Source organism: Canis lupus, chromosome 23 (assembly GCF_003254725.2).
Source record: "Canis lupus dingo isolate Sandy chromosome 23, ASM325472v2, whole genome shotgun sequence".
Taxonomy (NCBI): domain Eukaryota; kingdom Metazoa; phylum Chordata; class Mammalia; order Carnivora; family Canidae; genus Canis; species Canis lupus.
In genome coordinates this window covers 43,990,029-43,996,754 of record NC_064265.1, presented here as the reverse complement: position 1 = coordinate 43,996,754, position 6,726 = coordinate 43,990,029, and the positions used below count along the sequence as shown (strand labels likewise).

General features: G+C 39.8%; 1 pseudogene; it reads left to right on the top strand.

Annotated features, from left to right (window-relative positions):
• Positions 1-1,232: 1,232 nt before the first annotated feature.
• LOC112661055 (60S ribosomal protein L15-like) lies at positions 1,233-5,672 on the top strand (annotated as a pseudogene).
• The last annotated feature ends 1,054 nt before the right edge of the window (positions 5,673-6,726 follow it).

Genomic DNA, 6,726 nt, shown 5'->3' with positions numbered 1-6,726 from the left:
GGGGTCTCCAACCGCGCAGGCCAAACTCCGCATGCGCCTCGCGCCCCGGAGCCCGGCGCTTGTTCTCGCGCGAGGTTGGCACGTGCAGGTGGCACCTGGGGCTTAGATTGGAGCAGCTCGAAGGCGGGCAGGTCCAGCTGCCGCACGTGCCTCTGCTTCTTCATCGAGCTTCTAGCTCACCTTTCTACTGGGTAGGATTTATTCATCGCGGAGCTCTCAATCTGGAAGGGGCTAACAAGCAAACTGACGAGTGGCAGGAGTAGAAGGGCAGGTGTTTTCATTGCCGTGGAGCAGAAAGAAGCGAGTAGGGGAGAAAGGTTTCCCAGAGCGACTAAAGTTGGAGCTGAAACGCGAGGGACTGAGTCCCAGGAGGAGCTGGCCGAGAGGTATGGTCAGGGCCAAGGCTTCCAGTAGAGTCCCAGGTGACTGGGGAGCCTGGGTGGCTCAGTCGGTTAAGCATCAGCCTTGGGCTCAGGTTATGACCCCAGGACCCTCCCTCAGTGGGCTTCCTGCTCCCTGGAGCGCCTTCTCCCTCTCCTCCCTACCTGTACTCTTTTGCTCTCTCTGTCTCTGTCTCTCTCTCTCTCAAATAAATAAAGGAAATCTTAAACAAAACAAAACAAAAAAACAAGTATAACGTGGTTTTAGTTTTCTGCTCCCACCTGAAATTTTTACTTTTTAAAATAAACTTAATTTCTCAAGTACTTCCTAAAATGCCCAGTTTTAGTAAAACAAGTAAACTTTTGTGTTTTTACCCAAGTTTAGGCTGTTAGTGTGATGCCACCTATAGCTGTTTTGTGCACTTTTTTTTTTACCATTTATTTTTGTGTGACTTTTATTGTTTTGGTGTATGTTAGCTTAAGTTGTTGCTAGCTTAAGTTGTTAGCTTAAGTTGTATGATATGAGGGAGAACATGACACTAATCTTGGAATCAGGAAATGAGCATTTAGACTACAAGCCTTTGGGATAATTAATCCTCAATAATGAAGAACGATATGTTATTTATTGTGCTTCTTTTGGGACTTTGAACTATCTCAAGGATAGAAATCTAAAGCAATAATATTTGTAATGATTCCCTAGCTCTATAAATAAGAATATTTTATAGTGATGCCTGGGTGGCTCAGCGGTTGAGCGTCTGCCTTTGGCTCAGGGAATGATCCCTGGTCTGGGGGGATAAATAAATAAAATCTTTTAAAAAAAGAGAATATTTTATAAATATGTTGAAGGAGGAAATGGATAACAACATCTGGTTTTACACTAATAGTACGGTAGGATTTTTAGGTTGATGTGGGCTTTTACTGTTTGGGTAGTGGTTTTTTTTGGGGGGGTAGTGTTTAATGTGGATGGGGTAAGAATAAATCTTTTGGGGTACAGATCAATTATGAAGGGTTAAAGAGACCTGTGATGGTCTCTTAGTTTTGTTTTTTGAAAGATTTTATTTATTTACTTATTCATGACACACACACACACACACACACACACACAGAGGCAGAGACATGGCAGAGGGAGAAGAAGGCTCCATGCAGGGAGCCTGACACGGGACTCGATTCCAGGACTCCTGGGCCAAAGGCAGGAGCCAAACCACTGAGCCACCCAGGGATCTCCTGGTCTCTTAGTTTTGTTTTGGATTTGTGTTTGTTTTGCTTTCTATTGTTTTCATTTTACAGACAATCCCTGACTTAACAATAGTTTGACTTAATTTTTTCTCTTTACTGTGGTGCAAACGCAGTATACATTCAGTAGAAACTGCCCTCAAATTTTGGATTTGGATCTTTTTCTGGGCTACTGATAGGCAGTATGATACTCTTTCATGATACTGGGCAGCAGCAGAGTGGCAGTGAGCTGCAGCTCCCAATCAGCCAGGAGGCCACAACGATAATCAACTGATAAATTTACAACCATTGTGTTTTTCACTTTCAGTACAGTATTCAATAAGTTACACGAGATGATCCACACTTCAGGGTAAAATAGGCTTTGTGTTAGATGATCCTGTCCCCCTGTAGGTTAACAAATCTGAGCATGTTTAAGGTAGACTAGGCTAAGTGATGACATTCTGTGGATTAAGTGTATTTTATTTTTAAGATTTTATTTATTCATTCATAAGAGACACAGAGAGAGAAGCAGAGACACAGGCAGAGGGAGAAGCAGGCTCCATCCCTGGGACTCCGGGAGCAATGCCCTGAGCCAAAGGCAGACACTCAACCGCTGAGCCACCCAGGCATTCCAGATTAAGTGTATTAAATGCATTTTCAATTTAAGATACTTTCAACGTAGGATGAGTTTATCAGGACATAATTCCATAATAAGTTAAGGAAGATCTGTAGTTTGTTTTGGGCAGAGACAACATCCACTAAGGAAGATTCTTGCAAAGTGTGGCATTGATGGCAAGAAACTCCTGAGGTGGGTGGTGGATAGCAGGACAATCTCTTGACTAATTAACACCAACAAAAACCATGTCAAATCTTAGTGTTTAGGAAGATATTTACTACCTTAGTATTTTGGTAGTCCACCTCAAATTCTATGTTAAATTGGTATTGAGAAATACAGAACTGCATTCTTTTGGGATTTACTTGGATAAGATTTTCATTTCTCTGTTTTATACAATCTCATTAGACATTCTTTTTTTTTTAAGATTTTATTTATTTATTCATGAGAGACAGAGAGAGAGAGAGAGAGAGAGAGAGAGAGAGAGGCAGAGACACAGCAGAGGGAGAAGCAGGCTCCATGCAGGGAGCCCGATGTGGGACTCCATCCCGGGTCTCCAGGATCATGCCCTGGGCTGAAGGTGGCGCTAAACCACTGAGCCACCCAGGGATCCCCTCATTAGACATTCTTTTACCCAAAACAAGCACTTCATCATATTTTAAATGGGCTGCTTCTCTGACTTGGTAGGTTTTTTTTCTCCAGCTATAAAGACTCCTCTGCAACACACTCACTGAGATTGTCATTCCCCAGGGCACCTGGATGGCTCTGTTGGTTAAACTTCTAGCTCAAGTCATGATCTGAGGGTCCTGGGGTTGAGCCCTGTGTTGGGCTCTGTGGGCTCAGTGGTTGGCCTGAGGATTCTCTCTCTCTCCCTCTGCTCCTCCCCCCACCCTTACTCTTGTGCATGTGCTCTCATTAAAATAAATCTTTTTTAAAAATTACCATTTTTGTTATTTTTCTCTAGCTTTGCTTCTTCCTAGTTCATGAAGCCTATGAACACCCTTTCCTAGTTCCCAGTATTTTTTATCACTATTATCCACTTTGTTAATCTCCCTTGTAGTTTAGTGATTTGTATCTCATTTTGTGTACTTTGTTGCTTTATAAACTTATGCAAGACATGCAGTATTTTTTGCGTTTATTTAGAGACCATATATTATCTTTTATTTTATTTTATTTTTTTTAAGTAGATTGCACACCCAGTGTGGAGCCCAATGCAGGGCTTGAACTCATGACCCTGAGATCAAGACCTGTGCTGAGATCAAGTCAGATGCTTAACCAATTTGAGCCATCCCTGTCTTTTATTCCTTTTTTTTTTTAAATATATATTTATTTAAGAGAGAGAGAGAGAGAGCACAAGCGGGGGTGGGGGGTGGGGGTGGGGAGCAGCAGAGGGAGAGGAAGAAGGAAGCTCCCAGACAAGCAGGGAGCCTAAAGGGGGGCTAGATCCCAGGACTCCAGGATCATGACCTGAGACAAAGGCAGATGGTTAAGTGACTGAGCCACTCTGGCGCCCTTCCCTCCCCCGCCACCGTCTTTTATTTTTAATAGTCATGTACTATTCATTTTTATATGTGTATATACAAATGTCTAACGCATAAATCTCTGTAATTCCCAGCCTGAGGCCAGGAACCGCTGGCAAATTATCCACCTATTTTTGATATTAAAAAAAAAGTGTAAATATATCTCCTCAAATAAAAAAGTGTAGATTTGAAAAAGCTTTTAAAAATTATTTTTACTCAAAATATATAATTTCAAGTTTGTTAAAAGCTAATTATAAACTCTTGATTAAAAACCTGAATAAAGTTTAAGCCATTCTTTCAATAACAAAGGGATTCTTGGGAATCCCTTGATTAAAAACCTGAATAAGGTTTTAGGCAATCTTTCAATAACAAAAGGATTCTTGGGAAAAGCTTGAGAACTATTCTACTTAGTACTTAGTTAAAAAAACAAAACAAAAAAAAAAATTAAGAGGAACCCAAAAGGGATTTTGGGAGAAAGCCTCTTTCCAATCTGGTAGCAGCCATTTAGCTCAAAGGTCAGCCAAAGAGGGTGCTTACAAGTACGTCCTGGGGCTGTGGAGGAAGAAGCAGTCTGATGTAATGGGGTTTATTCTCAGAGTACACTGCTGGCCTGTCTGCTCCCCAGGATACCCTGCCCAATCTAGCCTGATAAAGTGCACAGATTGGGTTAGAAGGCCAGGCAAATTTATGTCATATATCAGATTCATGTGCACTGCGGCAACTGCAAATGCCCAATTCCTAAGGGTGTTATATATGGCAAGATTGTTCATCATGGTGTTAACCAGCTAAAGTTGACCCCAAGCCTTCAGTCTTGCCTAGGAGGGAGCTGGATTCTACTGTGGGCCTCTGAAAGTCCTGAATTCTTACTGGGTTAGTGAAGATTCCACATACAAATTCTTTGAGGTTATCCTCATTGATCCATTACACAAGGCTATCAGAAAAAAATCCTGATACCCAGTGGATCACCAAACCAGCCCATAAGCACAGGAAGATTTGAGAACTGAAATCTACAGGCCCCAAGAGGCTTGGCCCTGGAAAAGGTCGTTAAGTTCCACACCAAGCAGCTTGGAGAAGACGCAGTACTCTCCAGCTCCATGTTACTGCTAATATAAGTAATGTTTGCAAAATTCTTGCTAATAGACAATTTACAACAGTCAAAAAAAATTTTTTTTAGTATATGTGTGAGTTTGCCCCTTCTTTCCAAAATTCAAATATTCTCTTAGGAGGGAAACTGAGTGGGGAAAAATTAGAGAGGAAGACAAATCATGAGACTCTGGACTCTGGGAAACAAAGGGTTGCAGAAGGGGAGGTGGTAGGATGGGGTAACTGGGTGACGGGCATTAAGGAAGGCACATGATGAGAAGAGCACTGGGTATTGTACTCTATGTTGGCAAATTGAATTTAAATAAAATATATTTTAAAAAACAAATTTAAAAAATTTCTTTTAAGTAAATAATTTTAAACAAGGTTTTAGTGATTTATCTCTTACCAAAAGTATCTTGAAAAAGCATACCTTAGAACACCAGGCTAGCTTTGTTTCTCTTCCTTTTAAAAATTCTATATTCATGTTATGGGTTAAAATGTGTGTATGGTCCTTTTAATTATCTTTTTCAAAAATTTATGTAGACAACTATTGATGCTTATTGATAAGTTCAATTTTCTGAATATTAACTGCCATCTGTGTTGACTTCAGTGTGCTAACCTAGGTCATCAATGCTTTAATGTTCACCTGGGGGTGCATCAGACTTTATTCTTTTTTGACCCCAACACGTTATCTAAAAGTATTTGAGAAATGGAAATTTTATTTATAAATACTACAAAATTAGCAATTCAAACAGGATGTTAATATATTATGACCCTAAAATTTCATCTGTTTATGAACTTGAGTCTTCTGAATTTCTAATTCTATTAGGTCAGGAGATTAAATTCCTCTAAAAATCTATTCAAATACTCTTTTTTTCTTTAAATTTGAGAAATGTGTTTGACATTTTGCAGGTTTTTTTTTTTTTTTTAACTTTCCAAAGGACTTAATTCTTAAATCCATAATTCTTAAATCTTAATTCTTGGTTAGCAAAGCATAATCCCATAGGCTGTAAGATGCAATGGTTAGGCTGTAAGATGCAATGGTTTGGTGAATTATGATGATGACTGATGATATGAACTGATTTGCTAATGCAATATAGTTTCCCACATTAAAGAAATGTTTTCAATAATGTCTAAAGTGTATTTAGAGTTGAAGTTTTAGTTTTCTTCTTTAGCCATAAAGGAGACAGAAAAACGCTCATCAATCCTTGCAGTATTCATTAAATTAAGAGCTTCACCACGGCCATAACAAGAAACCTAAATAATTCCATGGCTCAGAGCTGTGCTTTCCTGAAGTTAGGAAAAGGATCCTGTGCAGGACACAAAGGAAGGGACAGATCCGAGGCAGGCCTGATTCTTCAGCAATTCTGGTCTTCTGCCAAGTAAGAGAACTTAATGAGTCAAGGCCTGAAGGAGGAGGAAACTCCTATCTCCTGGGAAAGGCCTCTGTAATCTGGAACACCACAGATTTCTCCGAATGGGAGTTCGGATCAGAGTGTCTCCTGATTCTTGATGGAAACAATTCAGTGTGATCAAGGCCACACACCTGGTAAAATGACTGGCTTCTGGAAACAGTGTTATTCTGGTATTTAGGAATAACCCAGATGCTGAGCACCAGGAAATAAGCTTTAATCAACTATATTTCTTGTTAAGCGCTAGAGGACTCATTAGATAATAATTCTGTTAAAATAATAGTAATGACAATAAGCATTTATTGTTTACTTCAAGGCAGGCACTTGATATTCATTATATTTTTAAGGCTTGGCATTCTTTTTATATTACTTCCTTTGCCCTACCAGCTGTTATACCCAGAAATCTGCCCCAGAAACTGTTGGGGTCCTGATTAAGTCTGAGAAAATTCTGTTGTAAATAAGTCACAAAACATTTTATCTTTTATCATTTCCTGTCTTCTCTATTA